Source organism: Pongo abelii, chromosome 15 (genome assembly GCF_028885655.2).
Source record: "Pongo abelii isolate AG06213 chromosome 15, NHGRI_mPonAbe1-v2.0_pri, whole genome shotgun sequence".
Lineage (NCBI taxonomy): Eukaryota > Metazoa > Chordata > Mammalia > Primates > Hominidae > Pongo > Pongo abelii.
Genome location: NC_072000.2, coordinates 31,174,059 through 31,200,339, shown reverse-complemented (window position 1 = coordinate 31,200,339; position 26,281 = coordinate 31,174,059). Strand labels below are relative to the sequence as shown.

Sequence of the window (26,281 nt, the reverse complement as noted above, 5' to 3'; positions counted from 1 at the left end):
GTGAACAGGCAACCTACAAAATGGGAGAAAATTTTTGCAACCTACTCATCTGACAAAGGGCTAATATCCAGAATCTACAATGAACTCAAACAAATTTACAAGAAAAAAACAAACAACCCCATCAAAAAGTGGGCAAAGGATGTGAACAGACACTTCTCAAAAGAAGACATTTATGCAGCCCACAGACACATGAAAAAGTGCTCATCATCACAGGCCATCAGAGAAATGCAAATCAAAACCACAATGAGATACCATCTCACACCAGTCAGAATGGCAATCATTAAAAAGTCAGGAAACAACAGGTGCTGGAGAGGATGTGGAGAAATAGGAACACTTTACACTATTGGTGGGACTGTAAACTAGTTCAACCATTGTGGAAGTCAGTGTGGCAATCCCTTAAGGATCTAGAACTAGAAATATTATTTGACCCAGCCATTCCATTACTGGGTATATACCCAAAGGACTATAAATCATGCTGCTATAAAGACACATGCACACGTGTGTTTATTGCGGCACTATTCACCATAGCAAAGACTTGGAACCAACCCAAATGTCCAACAATGATAGACTGGATTAAGAAAATGTGGCACATATACACCATGGAATACTATGCAGCCATAAAAAATGATGAGTTCATTCATGTAGGGACGTGGATGAAATTGGAAACATCATTCTCAGTAAACTATCGCAAGGACAAAAAACCAAACACCGCATGTTCTCACTCATAGATGGGAATTGAACAATGAGAACACGTGGACACAGGAAGGGGAACATCACACTCTGGGGACTGTTGTGGGGTGAGGGGAGGGGGGAGGGATAGCATTAGGAGATATACCTAATGCTAAATGACGAGTTAATGGGTGCAGCACACCAGCATGGCACATGTATACATATGTAACTAACCTGCACATTGTGCACATGTACCCTAAAGCTTAAAGTATAATAATAATAAAAATAAATAAATAAGTAAATAAAATAAAAAAATTAAAAAAAGAAAGATTCTCTAGCTTTTCTAGCATTCCATAGTTCTGCCTGCCTCCAGGAGATTTTCACACCAGTTGATAAAATGGTCCTCTTTCTATGGCTCTCCATCCTAAATATACTCTTTAGTTATTAAATAAACATTATGTTTCAGTCAGAGTTCAACACTGGGGTAGATGCTTGAGCAGTGAGGTGAAAGAGACACACAAGGAATCTGCCGTCATAATGTGTAACCTTGTGGACAAGGTAAGTAATGAATATAGAAATGAAAAGGCTATTGGGATATTTGCTCAATCTTCTTTTTGCTGATAAAACCCTTAACACTTTTCTTCCTTTTACTTCAGTGTCACCTCTGACTTTTCTTATTTCTGTTATCAGTACCTTGCCTAATTCTTTTGATTTGATATTTCAGGGAATTTCCTTCTTGTTGTTCCTCTTTTCCTTTCCATTCTTATGAGATTTTCAACCACAAAAGGCATGTATAAAATTTATGATAGCAGCTACGAAGTCTTTAGTATTATTTTCTCTGGTTTATTGATTTTCTGTAATTATCTTTCTAAAATGAACTGCATCTTCTGTTCTTACATAATGTTTGGCTTGCTTGTCTTTAGTATTGAATATTTATTTTGTCTTTATATATGTGACTATCTAAAATTTATTTAAGGTTTTTAGCTCAGAATTCTCTCTGTTTGAATCTTATTATTAAAATATGATTTATTGTTAATTTATTATTAAAATGTGGAATTTGGGTGCCATGTGTTGAATTCATAAATCTCCTTAGTTAATGGCACATCATCATCACTGATCTGTGCCACAAAACTCTTGAAAAATGTTATTTACTTCATTCTGTATTCTTTATTCCTATTTTCCTCTCCCTTATACCACATAGAAAGACATTTTATAACGTTGAACATGGAAAAATTTTGGCATACTTTTTTTAAATAGGCATTTATATTCAGTGCTTGAATTTTAAGTTGCATAATAAAAGTGTTGGATATTCGATTTTAGAGATTTGTCCATGTTGTTGTTTTCGTATCTAGTCTTTTAACAGCTGGCCAGGGTTCCATGGTGCATGCCCATCAAAGCAAACTGCACACTTGCCTAATGATGTACAACTTGCTACAACAAATCTCACTGTAATACCATACTTGAATATGTTCCCTCATACTTACCTATGAGATAATGTCTTTAGTTATATACCAAGTGGAATTTCTATGTCATAGTTTATGAAAGGAAAGAGTTAACAGCAGGCCTGTGATCTATTTTTTCCACCTCTTCTTTAGAAATTGGACAGAATGAAAGATGTTCCAGTCAAATCATCTTTTAAACATATTAAAAGATGCAGGACTTCTGCAAAACATATGTTGTTATTTTCTAGTGGGTGAGCCCTTATCTTTGAAATATTTTGGACAACTCTATTAGTTTACCAGAGCTACCACAACAATATACCATAGACTGAGTGGCTTCAACAACAGAAATTTATTTTTTCACAGTTCTAGTGGCAAGAATTACAATATTGAGGTACCAACAGGTTTGATTTTCTCTGACATCTCTCTCCTTGGCTTGTGGATGTCCACCTTCTTGCTGTGTGTTCACATGGTTTTTTCTCTGTGTAGACACATTGCTGTTCTCTCTTTGTATGTCAAAATTTCCTTTTATGAGTACACTAATCAAATTGAATGAAGGTCCACTTTAACAGTCGCTTTTTCACTTTATTATCTCTTTAAAGGCCCTGTCTTCAAATACAGATGCCCTCTGAGATACTGGGGATTACAGCTTTGACATAAGAATTTTGGGAGAACATGATTCAGCCTATGTACCTGGTTGATCTATGTTGCTTATTGTAAATTCACCTAGAATATCCCCTTAGAAAATGTCTTCTATACTAGATAATTTTCAGCACACAACATAAAAATATTTCATGACTTGCATAGCTCCTTTTTGTGTAAGTTATATCCTTCTAGCATAGCTGAGACCTATATGTTAAATCTGTGTCTGATGCACCATAAAATAAAAAGTTAGGACTCAAGAACAGTCCTGGATTTCTCCATGCCTCTTCTATGCTTCACAATTACCCATGTGTTCTGTAAAAGGGTCATATATGCAATGTGGCCTCCAAGTGCCAAAGGAGCCAAGAAGCTGAAGAAGGAGGCAGACAAATCCAGTTTGTTGGTTTTGAGTGACTGATTAAGGAAACTTGCAGAAAGAATGGTGGCCTTGGGCAACCACAGCACAGGTAGATTTTTACACTGTGAACTTCCAGACCCATGGCTTACATCTTGGGGGAAAAGCCTATGTATGCTAGAAGGTACGTGTAAGTGGTTGCAGATATTTCAGCCTATAATTTCTGTGACTATAAGGGTTGTTTTGGAGGAAACTTTCTGTGAATAGGTGTTCTTACATAAGGAGCAATAATACATCAACTAGACATTTTGGCAGCATTCCTGGACTGGAGTTAGTCAGATGTTACGTGTCAGATTAGCATTTAATAAAGTCACTCTTGTCCCTACACCACGGTCCTAAAATTATTAGTAAATTTTGATATTTAGTAAGATCTTAGATTCATGTGTGTCTTATTGAACAACTAACACTTTGTGTTGTGATCTGCAGTTATAGAAACTGATGGGGTGTTTTGTTCTTATGTCTACACATTATCAGTCCTTCTATCACTCTATTCATAAGGACTTTAGAATCATAACACTTAACTCACATTTTTAATTTTAAAAAATATTGAGGATCTATTGATCATATTTTTGTACCATGTTATTAAACAGCTCATTACTATGTATTATCAGTTTTTTTGTATTAAAAATGTTGAAAGGTATTCAAAAAGAGAAGCCAAAATACCTTGTAGTATAAGAAGGAATAAAAAAATATGAAAAATGTATGATGACATGTATCTACCATTTATTATCATCTGGAGTAAATTTATTGCCCCCAAAATTTTGTGTTCTACTTATTTATCCTTTCCTTTTGCAACTCCTGTCAAACACTAATCTTCTCACTGTCTCCATGGTTTTGCCTTTCCTATATGCCCTATAGTTGGAATCATACAGTATACAGTCTTTCTCAATTGATTTCTTTCACTTAATAATATATGTTTAAGGCTCCTCCATGTCTTTTCGTAGCTTTATAGCTGTTTCTTTTTAGGAGTGAATGATATTCTATTGTTTTAACACAGTTTATTTATCTATTCATATACTGAAAAACATCTTGGTTGCTTCCAAGTTTTTGAGAGTTATGAATAAAGTTGCTATAAACATCTGTGTGTAAGTTTTTTATAGATGTAAGTTTTTAACTCCTTTGGGTGAATACCAAGAAATGTGATTACTGAATAGTATGATAGGAGTATGTTTAATTTTGCAAGAAACTGTCAAATTTTGTTCCAAAGAAACTGTACGATATGCATTTTCACTAGCAATAAATGAGATTTCCTGTTGCTCCACATCCTTGTCACCATTTGATGTTGTCGATGTTCTAGACTGTGGCCAATTCTAATTTGTATGTAGTAGTTTTTTATTATTGTTTTAATTATCATTTTCCTGATGACATATAATGTGAAACATGTTTTCATATGCTTATATGCCATCTGTATATTTTCTCTGGTGAGGTTCTGTTTAGGTCTTCCACCAATTTAAAAATCTAGTGTCTTTTTGATTGTTGAGTTTTAAGGGTTCTTTGAATATTTTGGCTAATAGTTTCTTTCATCAGATGTGTGTCCTGAAAATATCTTCTCCCATGCTTGTCTTTTCATTCTCTTGACAGTGTCTTTTTCAGCACAGAAATTTTTAATTTGAATAACATCTATTTTATTAATTTTTTCTTTCATCAATCATGCCTTTGGTGTTGTATCTAAAATGTCATCACCAAATCAAAGGTCATCTATTTTTTCCTATGTAATCTCTAAGTGTTTTATGGTTTTTCAATTTAACATTTAGGTCTGTGATTCATTTTCAGTTAATTTTTGTGAAGAGAATAGGGTCTGTATCTAGAGTCATCTTTTTGTATGTGGATGTCCAAGTGTACAAGGACCATTTGCTGAAAAGACTACAAGGGATCTTCAAACAGTTCATAAAAATTTTCTAAATTTTCCATTAATTTCAACTTTTTTCACAAAAATAAACTTGCATTGTCTTGTTGTAACATGTCTAAACAGGATCTAGTTTGAGATGCTAAGAAGAATATGACACCAGTTTGAAAATAACCCCTATCAGAGCAACATGAATTCTGCTAAAATGAAGCAAGAACAAGCATCAAATTTATGGTGAGGCTTGAGCAGAAACAGAGAAATAATTGACCAAAAGCCTATGGGGACAATAGCCAAAAGAAATCAGCAGTTTACAAATTATAACTCAAGTTAAGAAGGGACAAGATGATGTTGAAGTTGAAAGCTCGCAAGAGCAGATGATCCATATCAGTTTGTGAGAAAAAAAAAAAATCTTGTCTGTGCCCTAATTGAAGAGCACCAAAAATTAACAGCACAATTAAGTAACAGCCTGGAAACCTCAATTGGTCCAGCCTACACAATTCTGATTGTAAAATCAAAGGTGAGCAAACTTTTCAATTTGTGGGTGCCAAAACCATTGCACACAGATGAGCTACAGATAAGAGTAGAGCTTTCAATTGAAATTTTAAAAAGTGGAATCAATATCATGAAGCATTTCTTTGAAGAACTGTAACAAAAGATGGAACATGGCTTTAACAGTGTGATCTTGAAGACAAAGAAGAATCAAGGCAATGGCTACCAAGAGATGGAAGTGGACTAGTCAAAGTAAAACAGATCAGTCAAGAGCAAATATATGGCAACAGTTTTTAAGGATGCTCAAAGGAATTTCGATTGTTGACTTTCTGGAGGGCCAAATAATGATAACATCTGTTTATTATAAGAGTGTTTTGAGAAAGTTTGCCACAGCTTTAGCAGAAAACACCTGAGAAAACTTCACTAGAGTCTTTTCTCCACCATGACAAGGTTCCTGCTCATACCTCTCAAACAAGAGCAATTTTGCAAGAGTTTCAGTGGGAAATCATTAGGCATCCCCTTGCAGTTTTAATTTGATTTCTTCTGATTTCTTTTTCTAATATTAAAAAAATCTAAAAAGGATGGCCATTTTTCTTCAGTTGATAATGTAGAAAAGCATTGACATCATTAAATTCCCAAGACCGTCAGTTCTTTAGGGATTGACTCAATAATTGGTACCATGTTTTACAAAATTGTCTTGAACTTGATGGAGTTAATGTTAAAAAGTTTATATCTTTAATTTTTATCTTTCAATTCCATTTTTCTACATAGTTTTAAAATTTACCTCATATCTTTCCTGCATTGTATTGCCTTTGTACTTTGTGAAAGATCAATTGGCTATATTTATATGGGTTTATTCCTTCACTCTCTATTCTTTTCCATTGATCTATTTGTGTATTTCTTTGTCAATACAACCCTGAATTGATTACCCTAGCTTTATAGAAAGTGTCAAAGCAAGGTAGTATCCGTCCTCTAACTTTATTCTTTTTCTTTAATACTGTGTTTGCTATTCTGCATCTTTTGCCTATTCATATCAATATTAGAATCAATTTGTCATTATCTGTAAGATAACTTGTTGGGATTTTATATTGAGATTACATAGAAACTGTAGATTAAGTTGGAAAGAATGATATCTTTACAATATTGAGTCTTCCTCTTTATGAACATGAAATACCTCTCCAAGTTTTTAGCTCTTCTTTAATTTCTTTCATCATAGTTTTGTACTTTACTTCGTATAAGTCTTGAACATAGTTTGTTAGATTTACACATAAATATTTCTTTTCTGGGTGCTAATGTAAAGGTTATTGCATTTTTATATGCAAAAGTTACCAATGTAAAACACAACAAATAAGTGCTTGCATTATAAATACATTTATTGCAAATAACAAAAAGTCCAAATATCAATGGCTTTAACATAAAATAGATTTACTGTTTCCTTATACTTATAAGATGCTCCTTCAGGTAACAGACTGTATTCCAGGTACACAGAAGAAGGAATAAAAACCAAAGAAACTTATGAGCCTTTCTTTTTAATCAGGAAGACACTAAAACTCTCACTGAAGCCTTTTATCAAATTCCTCTTACATATTATTGGCTAGAATTTTATCTCATGATCAAGCTTTGCTGCAAGAGAATATAAAAAAGGTGTGTATTTTGAGCATTACATGTTGAAACTTCAATATAGATATTTTTACAGTGGGGAAAAAGAGTATAACAGATATTGAATAGACAACTAAGAGTTATGGCTAAATTAATACTTCAGAAACTTATGTGTAGAACAGCTGAATATTTGAAAGAACAGGCCAACAAACTTATATTAGACTTGAGTTCTCTAATTTATATATTTATTTTAAATTAATATAAAAATAAGCATCTGCTTCCATAAAGCATATGGTTGTTAAATAAATATTCAATAATAAAGTTTGCTTTATTTATTAAAGAAATAGTTGCTCAGAATTTTTTCCAGGAGACATTAGCAAATGATGCTAGGAATAAAAATTTATTCATAATTTCTCTATTTTGCAATACTATGAACAAATAATCACCATTAGAAAATGTAAAGGGCACCTGGGGTTTTAGTAAATCTCTGACATATCCCTTGCCATGATCACAGAATCTGTATGTACATGATCTTCTTGTGTAATCTTGCCAATCATTACTCTTTGAAGTAATCATTCCTTTGATTGAAATTTTAACCTCTATTGTTGCATGAAACTATTTTTAACTGATTGTATATTTACTTGAGAAGTTGTCTTTTTTATATGACCACACTCTACATATCAGATATATGACTTATTCATTTATATATCCTTTTATTATCTAACCGATTTTTAGCAAAGTGGGTCCCTCACATACACTTGTAGAACAAACATTAATAAATCAAATGAGTACTGATGGCCTTATGATTCCACCAATTTGTTGTGTTTAGCGAATTTGTCTGAAACATAATTTCAACCCTAAACAACATATGAACTAAACTCTATGCTCATGAGGGGTGTGTGTGTGTGTGTGTGTGTGATTTTCACATTTTAGTAACAATCTATATGCTAGGGATGCTGTGCAAAGTTCAGTAGAAGTTTTTATGGGTTTCTGTTGTTGCTATTGTTGCATTTTATACCCTCATAATGTCATGAGAAAATGTATGAATTCACACATGCTGAGTGATATGATTTTCCTGTGTCCCCACCCAAGTCTCATCTTGAATTGTAGCTCGCATAATTCCCCTGTGTCATGGGAGAAACCTGGTGGGATGGAATTGAATCATGGGGATGGATCTTTCATGTGCTGTTGTCATGATAGTGGGTTAGTTTTCACAAGATCTGATGATTTTATAAGGAGCTTTTCCCCCTTTTGCACTGGACTTCTCTCTTGCCTGCTGCCATTTAAGACATGACTTTGGCCCTCATTTGCCTATTGTCATGATTGTGAGTCCTCCCCAGCCATGTGGAACTGTGAGCCAATTAAACCTCTTTCCTTTGTAAATTACCCTGTCTCTGGTATGCCTTTATTAGCAGTGCGAGAATGAATAATACAATAAATTGTTACTGGGAGTAGGGTGCTGTTGTAAAGATACCCAAAAATGTGAAAGTGACTTTGGAACTGGGGAACAGGCAGAGGGTGGAACAGTTTGGAGGACTCAGAAGAAGATAGGGAAATGTAGGAAAGTTTGGAACTTCTGAGAGACTTCTTGATTGGCTTTGACCAAAATGCTGATAGTGATATGGACAATAAAATCCAGGCTGAAATGGTCTCAGATGGAGATGAAGAACTTTACTCTAGTTGGGAACTAGAGTAAAGATCACTGTTGCTATACAAACAGACTGGTGACATTTTTCCCCTGCCCTGGAGATCCGTGGAACTTTGAATTTGAGAGAGATGATTTGGAGTATCTGGTGGAAGAAATTTAAGCAGCAAAGCATTCAAGAGGTGACAGAGCATAAAAGTTTGAAAAGTTTGCAGCCTGATGCAGTAGAAAATAAAAACTCTTTTTCTGTGAAGAAATTCAAGCCAGCTGCAGAAATTCATATAAGTAACAAGGAGCCAGATGCTAATTTCCAAGGCAATGGGGAAAATGTCTCTAGGGCATGTCAGAGACCTTCATGGCAGCCCCTGACATCACAGGCCTGGAGGCCTAGGAGGAAAAAATGGTTTTGTGGGTTGGGCCCAGAGTCCCACTCCCTGCTCTATGTAGTCTCCAAACATGGTGTTGTGCATCCCAGCTGTTTCAGGCCCAGCTGTGGCTAAAGGGGTCATCACACAGTCTGTTCCTTCAGAGGATGCAAACCCCAAGCCTCGGCAGCTTACATATGAAGTTGGGTCTGTGGGTGCACAAAAGTCAAGAATTGAGGTTTTGGAACCTCCACCTAGATTTCAGGACATATGGAAATGCCTGGGTGTCCAGGCAGAAGTTTGCTGCAGGAGTGGGGCCCTCATAAACAACCTCTGCTAGGGCAGTTCAGAAGGGAAATATGGAGTTGGAGCCACCACACAGAGTCCCCACTGGAGCACTACCTAGAAGAGCTGTGAGAAGAGGGCCACTCTCCCCCAGACCCCAGATGGTAGATCCATTGACAGCTTGCTCCACGTGCCTGGAAAAACCACAGGAGCAGAGCTTCCCATGCCACGGGAGCACACCTTTTGTTTTAGCATGAACTGGATGTGAGACATGGAGTAAAAGGAGATTATTTTGGAACTTTAAAGTTTAATGACTGCCCTATTGAATTTCAGACTAGCCTGGGGCCTATAGCCCCTTTGTTTTGGCCAATTTCTTCCATTTGGATATTTACCCAATGCCTGTACCCCCATTGTATCTAGGAAATAACTAACTTGCTTTTGATTTTATAGGCTCATAGGTGGAAGGGACTTGCCTTGTCTCATATGGGAATTTTGACTGTGGACATTTGAGTTAATACTGAAATGAGTTAAGACTTTGGACTGTTGAGAAGGCATGATTGGTTTTGAAATGTGAGGACATGAGATTTGGGAGGGGCCAGGGGTAGAATGATATGGTTTGGCTCTGTACCCATCCAAAAGTATCATCTTGAATTGGGAGGAACCTGGTGGGAGGGAATTGAGTCATGGGGGTGGGTCTTTCCCGTGCTGTTCTCATGATAGTGAGTTAGTTCTCATGAGATCTGATAGTTTTATAAGGAGATTTTCCCCTCTTTTGCACTGCACTTCTCTTTTGCCTGTTGCCACGTAAGACATGACTTTGCTCCTCATTTGCTTCTGTCATAATCGTGAGGCCTCCACAGCCATATGGAACTGTGAGTCCATTAAGCATCTTTTTCTTTATACATTACCCAGTCTTGGGTATGTCTTTATCAGGAGCATGAGAATGCACTAACATGTAGTTTCTCTATTTTATAAGATTTGTCTCATTTTTGCCATTTTTTGATAAGAAATTATGTTTTGTATATATTTAATTTGTTCCAACTTCAACTCTTGTGGGAACCATTAAAATGTTCTTCCCTCTAAGTTGCTCATGTTTAATGCTGAGGACCTGTGAATATGGCAAGAGGGACTTTACAGATGCAGATGTGATTAAATTAAACATCTTGAGATGGAGGGATTATCCTGTATTACTCAATGGAGCCAATGTAATCACAAGGATGCTTATAAGACAGAGGCAGGAGAGTCAACCTCAGAGAGAGAGAGAGATTTGAAGATGTTACACTGTTGGCTTTGAAAATGGAACAAACGGCCATGAGCAAACAAATGAAGGTGGCATCAAGAAGCTTGAAACACAAAGAGAGATTCTCCTCTAGTGTCTTCAGAAGCAACACAACCCCAAAATACCTTGATTTTAGCCTAGTCAGACTCATCCTGGACTTATTTCCTCCCAAAATTATGCTATTTAAAGCTACTATATTTTAGGTAACTGTAACAGCAGTAATAGGACACTAATACAACTCCCTACCACAATTAATGAAAACAATCTCTTTTGGATGACACTTCAGAGTCTCTTTAAGTAAAATGTTCAATCCCTCAGAATCCTGCTTAATCCCTCTTGTGAACTCATAATATAGGCAGTGACTTACAGTGTTTTTATATCACAGAGTTAAAGGGGACCCCAAAACTATGCAGAGACCATGGATCCTATGTCTTCAGTCAACTTTGTTCTTTTCTGATTATGCTGCAAGTGTTGATTTAATGGTCAATTTTTTATCATTAAGTATAATGTTAGCTGTAGGGTTTTTTGTAGATTATCTTTACCAAGTTGAAGGAGGACTCCTCTTTATTCCTGTTTTCCTGAGAGTTTTTATAATAAATGGGTGTTGACATGTTTCACATGTTTTTTTTCTGCATAGATTGTTATAATCAAGTGATTTTTCTTTCTAGTCTAAAATTATATGTCATGGCATTAATTAATTTGTGACCCTTGAACTAGTCATGTGCTCCTAGTGTAACCTTAATTGGTCATGGTGTATAATTGTTATTACTAAATTAGACTTGTTAACGTTTTAAAAATAATTTTGTGTTTATATTCATAAGTGGTGGACTCTATATTTTTTGTGCTTTCTTTTTTTGATATCAGATATCAGCATAATAGTAGTCTTATAAAATAAAGATTGTTGCTTCCTCTTTACTTATCTGAAAGAGTTTGTGAACTCATATTAATACTTCAAAAGTTTGATATAATTCTTGATGAAAACCATTTGGGCATAGAACTTTCATTTTCAGGAGGTTTATAATTTAAAAATCCACTTGCTTAATAGCTATAAAGTTATTCAAATTATCTATTTCATCTTGGGTGAGTTGTGAAAATGTTTTCAAGACTTGGTCCTGTTTGTCTAAGTTGTCAAATTTATATCTTTTAGAGTTGTTTATAGTATTCCTTTATTACCTTTTTTATATCTATAGGATTTATAATTGTATCCTATTTTTATTCCTGATATTTATACTAATAATTTGGTTATGCTTTTTTCCTTACTCTTACTAGATATATGTTAATATTATTGATTTTTTCAAAGAACAAACTCTCTGTTTCATTGGTTGTTTTCCAATATTTATGTTTTTATTTTTTATTTTATTCACTTACAGTCTTATTATCTTGTTTCCTATGCTTACTTTGGGTTTATTTTACAGCTTTTTATATATGTTCTTTAAGTGAGAGAGTAGATGATTTATTTGATGCTTTTAATTTTTTTGAATGTCTTTATTTATAGCTATACATTTCTTTCTCAACACTGATTTAGCTGTCTCCCACAAATTTGGGTCATTGTCTATTCCATTTCATTTTATTTCAATATATTTTCACAAATTCCTTTGAGACTTTTTTGACCCATAGATTATTTACAAGTGTCTAGATAATTTTCAAGTGTTTGAATATTTTTCTGTTACCTTTTTGTTACTGATTTTTAGTTTGATACCATTGTGATTAGAGAGCGTACTCTGTATGATTTCTAGGGTTTTACATTTTTGAAGTTTTTTTAATGTTCCAGAATATTATCTTTCTTTGGTTATGTTCTGTGGGCACTTAAAATTAATGTGTATTCTCCTGTTGTTGCTTGGCATGTTCTAGAAATATTGATTAGATTTTGGTGGCTGATGGTGTTGCTGAGTTTTGCTGAAATTCTATTTAGTTGCTCTACTAATTCTTCAGAGAAGGATGTTGAAGTCTCTGATCATTGTTGTGGTTTTGTCTATTTCTTTTTCAGTTTTTTTCAGTTTTCACTTCACATATTTTATAGCTCTGGTGTTCAGTGCATGAACTTTAGGATTGCTATGTCTTTTTGGTAGATTGCCCTTTCTATCATTATATAATGTCCCTCTCTGTCTGTAATAATTGTCTTTGCTCTGAAGTCTACTTTATCTAATATTATATTCAAGCTTGTTTTCACGTTAACATGATTCACATTTTCATGATTTGTCTTTATCCATCCTTTTAGTGTCAACCTGCCTATAGCATTATACTTGAAGTGAATTTCTTGTTGACAAAAAATAATAGAGTCATGTTATTTAATCCACTCTGCCAATCTTTTTATTGGACAATTCAGACCATTTGCATTTAATATAAGTATTGATGTTAGGTTTAAAGTCTATCATTTCATTTTTGTTTTAGTTTATCTCTTTTTTAATATTTTTTCTGATTTTTTCTGCTTTTATGATGAGTACTTTAAATGTTTTTTGACTTCCATTTCTCTCTGGGTGTGTATGTATCTATCTATCTATTTCTTTTTTCTATAAGCTTTGTTGGTGGTTGCGCCAAGTATTTCATTATATATATACATAATTTATCGTGGTATAGTGGTGTTATCATTTTTATCAGCTCAAGTGAAATATAGAAATCTTACCTCTGTTTTCATTGTTACTGATTCCTGCTATAACTGTCTTAAATAATTCCTCTACATATAATAAGAACAAAATAAATCAGTGATATAATTTTTGACTCAATGTCAACAATAATTTAGACAACTCAAGAGAAGAGTGTTTCGTATTAGCTGATTTTTTCATTATTTGTTTCTTCATTTTTTGCTTTATTTTTTAAAGAGTTTTTTCACTTTTATTTATTTTTTTAATTTTCAATTTTTATAGATACATAACAGCTTTACACATTTATGGGGTAAAAGTGAAATTTTGATCCAAGCATACAATGTGTAATAATCAAATCATGGTAATTGGGATATCCATTACTTAAAGGACTTTTTTTGTTAGAAACATTCCAGTTTCTTACTCTTACTAGATATATGTTAATTTTAACAGTTTCACTTGTTCAGTTATTTTGAGATATACTATATATATTACTAGATACATGTTAGTATAAAGTTTCACTTGTTTAGTTATTTTGAAATATACTATAGTTCTTATTAACATAGTCATTCTATTGTGCTACTAAACACTAGATCTTATTCTCTCTAACTATATTTTTTATACCAATTAAGAATCCCCACTTATTCTGCCCCTACTGTTCCTTACAATAGATTTACTGGTAACAAATTTTCTTAGTTATCACTCCTGTGAGAACGTCTTGATTTTCCTTTCATTCTTGAAGGCTATTTTCACTGTCTATAGGTTTCTGAGCTTTCCTGGCCTCCATTGTTTGTGAAGAAAAATTTCTGTCATTATAATAGTTTTTTTCCTACAGTTTCTAAAATATAATGAAGATGTATCATAGTGATATTGATTTATTTAGTCTTATGCTGTTTGGTGTTCATTCAGCTTCTTGAATTTATATCTTTTATGGTTTTTTGCCAAATTTGGGGAAGTATACCGCTATTATTACTTCAGGTAATTTTTTACCCCAGTCTTTTTTCTTATTCCAGTGCTTTGACGACAGAAAATGTAGATATTTCACTATATGATCATTCGCTACATAATGATGTTTTGGTCAATGATGGGTCATATATATTGTGGTAGTCCCATAAGATCATAATAGCATGATTTAACTGTACCATTTCTATGTTTAGATAAGTTTAGATAAACAAATACTTACCATTTTGTTACAGTTGCCTACAGTATTACATGTTGTACCAGTTTAGCCTAGGAGCAATAGGCTTTGTAGGTTACACCACTGAGATTTGTGTATAATATACTCTTTTTTTTAATTATTATTATACTTTAAGTTTTAGGGTACATGTGCACAATGTGCAGGTTAGTTACATATGTATACATGTGCCATGCTGGTGTACTGCACACATTAACTCACCATTTAGCATTAGGTATATCTCCTAATGCTATCCCTCCCCCCTCCCTCCACCTCACAAGAGTCCCCAGAGTGTGATGTTCCCCTTCCTGTGTCCATGTGTTCTCATTGTTCAATTCCCATCTATGAGTGAGAACATGCGGTGTTTGGTTTTTTGTCCTTGCGATAGTTTACTGAGACCGATGTTTCCAATTTCATCCACGTCCCTAAAAAGGACATGAACTCATCATTTTTTATGGCTGCATAGTATTCCATGGTGTATATGTGCCACATTTTCTTAATCCAAACTATCATTGTTGGACATTTGGGTTGGTTCCAAGTCTTTGCTATTGTGAATACTGCTGCAATAAACATACGTGTGCATGGGTCTTTATAGCAGCATGATTTATAGTCCTTTGGGTATATACCCAGTAATGGGATGGCTGGGTCAAGTGGTATTTCTAGTTCTAGATCCCTGAGGAATCGCCACACTGACTTCCACAATGGTTGAACTAGTTTACAGTACCACCAACAGTGTAAAAGTGTTCCTGTTTCTCCACATCCTCTCCAGCACCTGTTGTTTCCTGTCTTTTTAATGATTGCCATTCTAACTGGTGTGAGATGGTACCTCATTGTGGTTTTGATTTGCAATTCTCTGACAGCCAGTGATGATGAGCATTTTTTCATGTGTATAATATACTCTATGGTGTTTGCACAATGACAAAATCACCCGAGGATGTATTTCTCAGAATATATCCTCATTGTTAAGTGATACATGGCTATATTTTCACAGGTTGCTGGAGAATTTGTGTCTAATTTTCTCAATTTTGCAGATTGTATAATTTCTACCTACAGTCTCTCATTCATTTTTTTCTCCCCTCTATTCTATATTGAACCCATCCACTGAACTTTATATTTTGGTAATTGAATGTTTTAATTCTAAAATTCCATTTGGCTCCTCTTGATATGTTCTATTTCTCTGCTAAGATGTTTCAACTCTTTGTTGACTCATTCTTTTGTTTTTTAAGGATATTTGTTTGTAATTGCTTACTGAAGTATAATTATTGTAACTGCTTTAAAATATTTTTAGATTATATGAACATCTCTGTCATCTCATTGTTGGCCTCTATTGCTCACCTTTTTAATCAAGTTTGATATCTTCCTACTTCTTGGTATGATAAGTGATTTATTATTGAACACTTGACATTTTTATGTTATGTTGTGGGACACTAAATTTTCTTTAAACTTTCTGTTTTAACTGGCTTTCTGTGACACTGCTCCAGCAGAGGAAGAAAAGCAGCTGGTTGTAAATACAAGTCCAGGTTACTTACTCATCCTCCATCAAAACCCAAGGGGAGTGGTCTTTTGATACCACTGGGTGAGTGCTGATGTGTTGGTGCCTCACATGACATCTACCGACATTATGGTGAGAGTGGCTTGTTATCAACTGGGTAATGGTGAAATTCCTGATTCTCCAGTAGGCTTTCTCTGACGCCACCCAGGCATCGAGGATGAAGGGCACTACATTACCAATGGGTGAGGTGAAAGCTCATGTTCTTCATTGTGGTTTTCACTGACATTGCTGGACAGAGGACTTGTTACAGGCTGACGGTGATGTATTGATTTCCTATTTGACTTTCTCTACCATCAGGACCAACAGTTATCTTTTAACAAACTTGTGACTGTGAAAATCAAGATTTCCAGGTCAGTCTTTGCTGACTCAACCAAAATTTTTGTGGATGTTGTTTTCTTGATTTGTTTTTTGGTGTTTGCCTGGAGTAGAGTGGTTATTACATAAAAGTTTTCTCTCTAGCTAAGCTGCTTTTCTCCTAGTTCTTTGGCTAGAGAAAAGTGTCATTTTCTGGAGGTTTTTTGTCTGTGTCCATTGGCACTTTCAGGCAGCTTTTTCAGCTCCAAGTCTAGTATATATGAGACAAAAACCAAGCCCAAGAAACTATCATTGTGTTGTTTTTTGTTCCTGAGGTCCCTCACTGGTCTACTGTCTTCTTTACACCTATATAGGTCTTTTTACATTTATTTTATGTATAATGTACAAGGTTTTAGCTATGATTAGTGAGAGGAATAGGAAAAAGTATTTCTACTCCATCTTCCCAAAAGTGGAAGTCACACCTAAAAATGTGGTTTCAAGTTTCCAATGTTAGGAATTTTATAGATGTCTATTTTTCTTATTGCTGATTATATTCCATGGGAATAACAAAGCCAGATGATTTTATTCCTTTTAAACTAATTAAATCATACACACATCTTAATGAATATTCCATTTTCATCTGGAAAGAATGCATGCTCTTCTGTTTTGAAGTAGAATGTTCTATAAATGTAATTTAGAAAAAACTGGTTGACAATGTAATTTAAGTCTTCTATATTCATATTTGTTTCCCCTATAAATGTTATATAAATGAAAAGCAGATGTCTGTTGAAATCTCAGTCTTATAGAGTGAATTTATCTATTTCTGCTTTCAATTATTTTGATTTTTGCTTCATATATTTCAAAGTTCTGTTATTAAGCCCATATACGTTTGAGATTATTATGTCATCTTGGTGAGCTAGTCTCTGTATCATTAAAAAAAATCCCTCTTTTTCTCAGAGAACATAAATTGTTTTGAAGTCTCTTTTTTTAACATTAATATAGATACATCAGATTTTTATACATAACAATGTCAAGGTATGGTCTTTTCTACTTCTTAACTTCAAAAAAAAATTACGATGAAACTATCTTTTAACTTTTGACCTGTTTACAAGTAAAATTACTTTCTTGAGGTCAGCATATAGATTGACTTTGGTTCTGTATTAATTCTATCAATGTCTCCCTTTTATTTGGAGATTGTAGTACATTTATAATGAATTTACTTTTCTATAATCTTGACATTAAATCTGTCATTTTGCTTTTCATTTTCTTTTGTTCTCAAGGTTCTTTTCTTTTTTTTTTTGTCTTTTCTTGGCTTCTAAGACATTAATTATTTTAAAAAATTATTTTATTTTCCATATTAGCACATTATCTATACCCACTGATCCTTTATTACATAGAGGAATGAGCACCAGACAAATAGAAAAATGAGTTGTGCTGTGTGCTTTGTTTTGTTTGTCATTAATTGATATTAAATTGACCAAGCTGGGTGGGCATAGTGGCTCACACCTCTAATTCCAGCACTTTGGGAGGCCAAGGCTGAAGGATCACTTAAGCCTAGGAGGTCAAGACCAGCCCTGGCAACAAAGCAAGACACCATCTATACAAAAAAAGTAAAAAATTACCAGGCATGGTGACATGTACCTATAGTCCCAGCCACTCAGAAGGCTGAGGTGGGAGGATCAGTTGAGCCCAGAAGTTCTAGATTGCAGTGAGCTATGTTCACACTCCTGCACTCTAGCCTAGGTGACAGAGTGAGACCTTATCTCAAATAAATAAATGAATTTTTAAAAAAGTATACATATCTTTTTTGACCTCTTTAACCAACTGTAGTATTAGATGGTTTTAGCTGCTTAATTCTGTTTTATTACCTATATATAAACCATTGTAATTTACTTGCACAGCAAGCTTATTTTAAATAGAGCTTCTAAATTTTTAATTAAATGATTAATTAATTTTAACCAAATAAATCACATAAAACATCAAATATGCTTTGAGGCATAAACCAACATTATCTGCTCCAAATAATATTAATACATATATACAAGTATTATACATAGAATTTTCACTACTTAAAAAATTTAGAAGCAGATTTTAGTAACATTTTTCTTATTTCAATTAGTGTGTTAATCATATACAAGTTATTGCAATCCATGTTTACAATTCTACAAAAACATAAGTAGTTATAAATTCTTGTAAAATGATATAGTCATAAATAAAATTCTGAAGTTGAAAATATTTGTTTTTATTGTCTTATAACTTTTCTTCTCTTCCTTATGAAGTGTAATAACACGTGAAGGTGAGACAAGCATTTAATCTGCAAACAAAAGAAGAAGAAGAGCAATTAACTGATTCAATCAACTGGATGAGTTCTTGAATACACCAGGGAAGAATATCAAGCTTTAAGTAGTAAAAGATTTTAAGTAGCAAAAGTTTCAAATAAGGGGTGCAATAGAAAATTTTGTTGCAACAAGATAGCTTCAAAGATAGCTTAACTACGTACTGGTTATACTTTTCAAAACTTAGTTTATAAGCTATAAAGGAATGCCTACACAGCATATCTGATATTATAGTAGTCAATTTTTTTATAAAAGGACCCTGAAAATTTTATTATTATTATTACTCCCTGTACTCAGCAAAGGAAATAGTATTTATGCCTCATTATGAAACATTACACAGTATTACAACAAGCAGATATTATTTTAAGGTTCTCTTTTATCTCAACATAATATGTTTCTCAAATATTTTTGAGATATAATTACCAATATCCTTTAAAACTGTTTATTCTTGTTTAAGCATTTGGATTTCAGAAAAACATTATGTCACTTGAATTTGAATTTTTTTTTTTATTTTTATTCAAACTGTGAACCCAAAAGTATTTGAGGTAGGTTTCAATCAATTTAGAAAGTTTATTTTGCCAAGGTTAAGGATTCACATATGATAAAGCCATTCATATGGTTTGGGGACCTTAGAATTTTATTTTGGTTTAACATTCTCCCTCTTCTGGCCAAAGTTTGCCAGAGACAGCATCAGTGGCCACCAAATGTTTATTTTGTTCCATAGCATTGCCAGGGCTACAGGACTGTCTGCCTTAGGTCCATCTTGTCCCTCGGTGGGACACTCTGTGGCAGAGGGACTTAGAGTCAACAGACTTATAGCCAATTAAATATTCTAGGCCAGATAGGAATGAACATGGACAGGCATTCATTATCCCTTAATTTTTTTGTTGTTTTAAAGAGCCAACAAACAAAAAGCCAAAGGCGAGGTTACAAAACTGAATTATATTTAACTTCTGTGTGTTGAGCTACTGCAACCTTGGTTTTAGTTACAGACATATAACAATTCACTATATAAAGCATAACATTGTTCTGAAAAATAAATTTTAAATATATATTTATTTGCACAACTCATAACTAGGAGTATTATACTCAGGAGGCTTGGTCACAAGGTATCATAATCCTCTTTGTAATTATTTTCTCTTAATTGTATCGGAAGCAGGAAATTCCTTATGGTTGAGGTAAATGAAAAGGTGCCACATAATAGCTCAGAAAACAAAGTCCTTTGTTTTACTGGCTGTTTAGGTGTGTTTGTACCCATCTTTGTTTTGGAGTGTCTGACCTTGATCTACTTCTATCCCTCAAAACCAGCCCTTACAATCTTATGTGCCAACCAACCTCTTCCATGATAGTCCCTGGGCCTAGAGGGAGGGGGCTTCTATAGCCTTAAACAGCGGGGTATTTGCAGTGAAAAACAGATCAGGCCTAGTGGAATGCCAAATGAGGGAAATTTGCATCTTGTAGCGAAGAAATAATTCATGATTCAATCTACACTCAAAAACAAAAGTCAGGGCTGAAATCTAGTAAAAAGTGTAATAGTCTTACTTTGAAACAATTTCTTCCTCTCTCTAACCCTCCTTTCCTATTGAGGAGAAATTATAGTCAGACTAATTTGTGTGCAAAATAAGTTTTAGGCTCATTGTACTTTGCCTGATTATTTGCATAAATTGCAGCAAGAATTGATTGCCATATAGGCTCCTTCTAAGTTGGCTTTTCTGAAACTTTACCTAACAATATGTTATTCTAGTCAAAGCCTTGGTAAAATAACCAGTGTCTCAAATTGTCCTGTTTTAAAAGAAAAGAGTCTTACTAAACTTATGTAAATAAATATATTTTCATAAAATCAGAATACTCACAGTTTCTGAATTTTGGAGAATTCAGAGAGAAAGGTAAATTTGCTCACAAAAATATACTTCATCCAATTGCTCTAAACTATAAAAAACAGAAAAGAAAAAGATTTTCTAGAATTTTCCTTGGAGCAGCACCGTTCCAAACAAGATGTTGTTTGTTCACCTTGGAACTGCTATTCACATGCTAAGTAGCTCATCTTAGATAACAGCTGTTTATTAGGCACTGTAGAATCTAGCAGCTCCTCACACAGTTAGTTACTTCTAGGGAAAATGGAGGCTCCCTGCTCATGAGAATTTCCTTCTGCCATCCCTAGGTAGTAAGATTCTATTTAAACCATTTTTATTTTATTATAGAACTCTTTGGGGCACCATTATTTCCATTAGCATAAGGGTAGCTTCAATTAACATTTCATAGCAAGGCAGTAAATGCTCCTCAGGTGGAAATTCTCTAGTCCAGTAGTTGTCATTGGGAAGTGCTTACAGTCTTTTGTCATAAGTCCCAATAAATGTTCCACAAAGGGCTATAAAGTGGAGGATTTTTCCTGATTAGCACTCCAACTTTTGCCCTATATTCTGTGGGCTCAGGCAATCTTACTAGTTCCTATTTATTTAGCATGTCCATATTCTCTTCGGGAAAAGCACAAGGGGAGAGGAAAAGACGCACACACAATACCTTTAAAAGTAAACAAACTTTATCCCATGTATATGGAAATGCAGATGTAATAAGCAAATTATATAATAATAAGCAAATGATATAATAAGCAGATTGACATAATAAGCAAATCGCAATGGGAAGGGGAGAAAAGAAAAGATTTTTACACTCACCAGACTGTGGAGGATTCACCACCAGACTGGATAGCAACAGCCTGGGCTCCAGAGTCAGCTACTCGTCCGTCCACAGACGAGGAGCAGTCTCATGAAGCTTCGGCGCAGTCTGGGACCCTAGCTCTTTTTGTAACAAGTTGTTTGGCATGAGGCCCAATCACGAGGGCCCTTCATGACTGGGCTCAAGGAATACAAAAACGTCAACTTGTTTTTGTGATTGTCTACTGTTTTTCAATAACTAACATATAGGAGTAGATTGAAACAGAGATTTGTCCAAAACAGTGCTGGATAAACGCCTCAAGGGGCTCACACAACCTTTTCCGGGACTTGGTGACCAGTGTTTGTGTCCATGTTCAATTGAGTTCAAATTTAATATTTAACTTTTCCTCCACAGTCCAATGAACAGTTCTCATAGGATAGATTTACATGCCTTCGGTTTTATGGTATTACATAAGGGAACCATCCCCCGTCAGATACAATACCTATTTTCATAGCCATTTATGTAAAGGAGTCACAACTAACTTACATGAAATCTGTTTAAACATCTCAAGTTTCATAACTCTATTAACTTATACATTTTTATGTTTTGGTCCCAGGACCTTTTTTTTTTCTACCCCCAGTCCACTTTACCCTTTCCCTTGAAAGAGGATCTGGATCACCAGCAGTGGGTTGAGCCAGGGAACTCGGTCTCTTTTGTCAATCTTTATCATAATTTGCCTTAGCCTTGCTTCATGCAATATTAGCTTCTTATTATAACCTTTGCCTTTTGATATTTCTTAAATTTCCCCAATTTGGGGTAAATGCAGAAAATGGGTGTGGGGCCTTTTAATGTTAGAGAATGAACAGGGTGGATCATCATAAAGCCAGTCCCACAGGGCTTTCGTATGAAGCATATTAACTGCTTTATCCAGAGTGCTGTACTTGGCATTTATAGGGAGAGTTAGGCAGTTTCCTTCTTAGGGTAAATAGACCTTACAGTGGCATTTATCTGGGTCACTGGGCTGGTTGTTCTCTCAGGTATAACCTCCTGTGCATTTGGATCACATATATTCATCAGCAATTGTTTAATAGTAAGCTATGGGTCTCGCATCAACTTAAACTTGCACTTTCATTCTGTAGCATTTAAAATTAAAGATTCTGTCCTTAAAGTAGTTATTTTTACAATTTACTATAGTAAAGATTTCTCAGGAAATTGATGATATCAATCTACAAAATGGAACAATTCCCTTACACTCTGGTTTTAATAGTTACTTGGTCTTGCCCTTCTCCTGCATTGACTAACTCCTTGGTAACCACAGGTCTAAGAGGTAAGTTTTGTTGCCCTGGCTTAATTTTTCCTTTTGTGTGTAGCTTTCAGGCTAGTGGCCTGACCTGAGACAGACACACATCTGAGCTTGGCCCAGCCTTCAAGCCAAACCCAGCATTCTTTTACTTTCATTTAGCTATTACAGATAACAATAACCAAGAGATTAAATATTTTGTTTTTTCTTACTAATTTGCATTTCTGTAATTAATTAGTTCAGTGAACTAATGCCCTGGGACTATGAGTATGATCCATCTCTGAATTCTACCGTAGCTTTTACCTTTAGTAATTGAATGCAGCCCAGCTGCAGCTCTTTAAGATGGGTAACCACGTGGCCACTCAATAATCAAGCTTTCTCATCACCCACCTTTTTATTTTTCTCTTTACCCATTTAGTTTTATTTATACTTTCTTTTTCTTTATTTTAAAGCAATTCTGAAATAGTCTCCAAAATAGAAAAAAAAATTACATTTTCCTTAGCAAAACCACATCATTGTGTTTTTACAAACTTCACCAAAAACACCTTTTAGTGTCTCTTATTTTAAATCTTAGTAACCCAAATTCCCAGTGAAAAAAATTGAAGTTATGTAATGTAACATAATATGACTTTAAGATTTTAAACTACTAGAGATAATTTTGAGACTAAATTTACCAAATTAAGCTTACCAAAGATTACCAAGGTCATGTGAATTAAAAAGGATCTGAGCTAGCTTCTATCAGACTGATAGGCACTTTCTTTTCTTTAAACAAATTGATTAGAGCCCTTTCATATAGTTTGGTAGTGAAATATCACTTCCACATGACACGTACAAACATATAGATATAACAGACATACAGACAAGAGCAGATCCAAAAGATTTTTCTTTTGCTTATTTTCAAAAATTCTCTCCCTTACTTTAGATAATTAATTTTAAAAGTTACAGGAACCAACAAAAGGTGAAAGAAAGAGTTACCATCCCAGGCCTTGCAAAAGAGAGAAAGAACTGAAGCAACAGGTTGCAGTTTCTGAGATATTAATCTGAATAATTTCAAAAAGAAGCACTATAGAATTTAAAAATTAAAAACTTCTCACACTAAGAGTAACTCAATATTTTTAATAAAATCTTCTAATCAATTTTTTAATTTTATATTTGACTATTTTTAATATCAAATTTCAATTTTTAGGAAAACAATTTACTATAATTTTCTTTAATTATAGCCAACTTAATCACATAACATTTTTATAATTTCCTTTTTTACTAATCTTATTATGACTTACACAGACCATTCACAACATTTTTGGACTTTCTGGTTTGTCTTAAATATTCCTCTTTTTTGAACAATGAATGATTTCATTTTAGGACAAAAAATTCATCATACAAGATTTTTTCTTATATGATATTGCTTTTCTTTTAAGATTTCTTACCAAAAATACCTCTTCATATCTGTAACTTTCTCTATATCTCTCTTATTTCTTGGTTCATTTCACCTTGTTTTATATATAACCTTTAAATAAGCTTTGGATTAGACAAAAAATATTTACCTTTTAATAAAAACATTTTTAAAAATGTTTTTTCTATAATTTTTAATTCGGTAATTACCCATTTAACTAATTACAAATATTAATTAAAAGTAACATCAGATATAAAGCTGGCAGAAATAATATCTATTATGTAATATAACCTTAGATTCTAAATTATTTGACAAGTTTGTTTACAAGCATTTATTCTAGTACATTTACCTGGTTATTTAATAGTTTACCTAGATTACTTATAAAAACTCTGAATATTATCATTTAAAGTTATTTTGTTGTTAACTATCTTTAAAGCCTATGAATTTCAGTTGTTCACCTAAGTAAAATCTTAAGGCTAAAAATACAGGTATTTTACCCATAATTCAGAATTTATCTGTTTTCATTAAACAAAAAAAAAAGTTTTATTTATTAAAAATTACACAAGGAAAGATCATTCTGTTTTGGGATGGGGTTATAATTGTATAAGTGTTTTGGCAAATTTTGAAAGCTTATAATAGTATTCTGCACCCATAAGTATAAAACTGCTTGATTAATTAATGAAAATAAAAATGCTGACAATTCTTAAGACATTTCTAATACTACTTTACTAATATTTTTAAAGCCAGTTATTTATTAAGGATTTTACTTAAGTCACATGAACTTGAAAAGCATTTGGGCTTCTTATTTAATTTATGCATACTCTTTAAGCCAATTTGGTAGCTAGTGGCCAAAAACATGTAACAAAATACGTGTACGTACACATAAAACATACATACACACTCATACAAACAAAGATCCTGTAGCTTTTGCTTCAGAACCATAGCTATGAGATATTCATAAAAACTCACCAGTTTGGGAGGGGAAAAAAAAAAGTTGTATCTAAACTGGTTTTTATCTCAATAGAAAAGTAACATCTGATGTAAAGCAGGCAGAAAATAAAATAGAGAACTAAGGAACTCTATAGTTGCAGGTGGACTTTGGGGCTCTGAATTTTTTCTTGATGTAATTTGCCCATCAGTTTCAAATGTGCACAACAGATTATAATATATAGACCAATTGGAGTACTAGAAAAACCTGACATGCCTTTGAAATTTCTCATTTTACACAAACACTTCCAGTATAGGTGCCATAAAACTAACGGGGTAGCCATTCTCTTTTGACTTTTCTCATTCTTAGACTATTTGTCTTCTCCTTCTCCTTCTTCTTTTTCCCTAAAGAGAGGAACTGAGCTCTGATCTAGGGTTTAGTGTAGTAGATTGAAATGTGCTGGTTGTAGGTGGGACTCCACAGGGTGTCACCATTGAGTTGTTTCTGTCCTCTTACATGTCTCAGTTACTCTCTATAGAAGTATTGCACCTTCAAAAATCCTCAAAATGTTGAGCGCCCAGGTCCTATATGCATTTCCCTTTTAAGCTAATTTTGTTTAGGGCTCCCTGTAGGGCCGCTGTATATCGTGGGGTGTCAACCCCCAGACATTTCCAGTTGGCCCTTGGTCACCCAGGGACACCTTTTGGCTGAGAAGAGCAAAATGCCTTGCCTCTTTGGAGCTGAGGAAACTCAGTCTCTCATTTGACTATAAAAATGACAGTTCAGTTTCTCACGCAAATGCACATACAAGCCAACCAAGCTTAATTTGGAGAGAAAAAGTGATGGAGAAAATCCTATAGAATGCACCTCCAAATTAGAATTAAGATCCTAAACGACAGCTTCCTGGGGGGGGGTGGGAACCCACAGCTAAGACCACTTTATCTAGACTGTCCTCAGCCACCCCTAACTCTCTTTTGCAAGTCAAATCTTCTCATATTACAAGGTAATCTCTGGTACCCAAAAGTCAAAGAGGTCAGGTAATGTAATACAAGAAAGCAGGGCTGTAGACCCAAGAAGAATCTGTCCATGACTCTTGAAACTCAACAAACTAAAAAGAACACCCCCAAAAGGAGTGAGTAGTGCCTTTGTTCTGTGTTATTTAAGCGGTTTGAGTCATTAGAAACCTTCTCTAGATTTTCCTTCTTACCAAAGATGGCAAAGGTGGAAGGAGGAATAAAGTGGAAGAAAAGGAAACAGAAGAACAATGTTTTTAAGACAAGAAGCAAACAGAAACCAAATGCATGTCTTTGTTGTTGCTGCTGTTGTTGTTGCAGCTGTGATGAATTTTAGCCATTTCAGAAGTCTTGTTCCCTATAATTTGAAATTCTCACTTGGATTAG

At 34.1% G+C, this 26,281-nt stretch overlaps 1 long non-coding RNA gene across 1 annotated transcript in view; it reads right to left on the bottom strand.

Moving 5' to 3' along the window:
- LOC100937185 (uncharacterized) overlaps positions 1-21,370 on the bottom strand; it is a 32,191-nt gene extending 10,821 nt beyond the window's left edge. The window contains exons 1-3 of the long non-coding RNA XR_151274.4: positions 21,281-21,370; positions 20,462-20,537; positions 13,297-13,347 (exon numbers count right to left, since the gene is read on the bottom strand). This is a non-coding gene — a long non-coding RNA (uncharacterized LOC100937185). The remainder of the gene's footprint in view (positions 1-13,296; positions 13,348-20,461; positions 20,538-21,280) is intronic.
- Between the last annotated feature and the right edge of the window lie 4,911 nt (positions 21,371-26,281).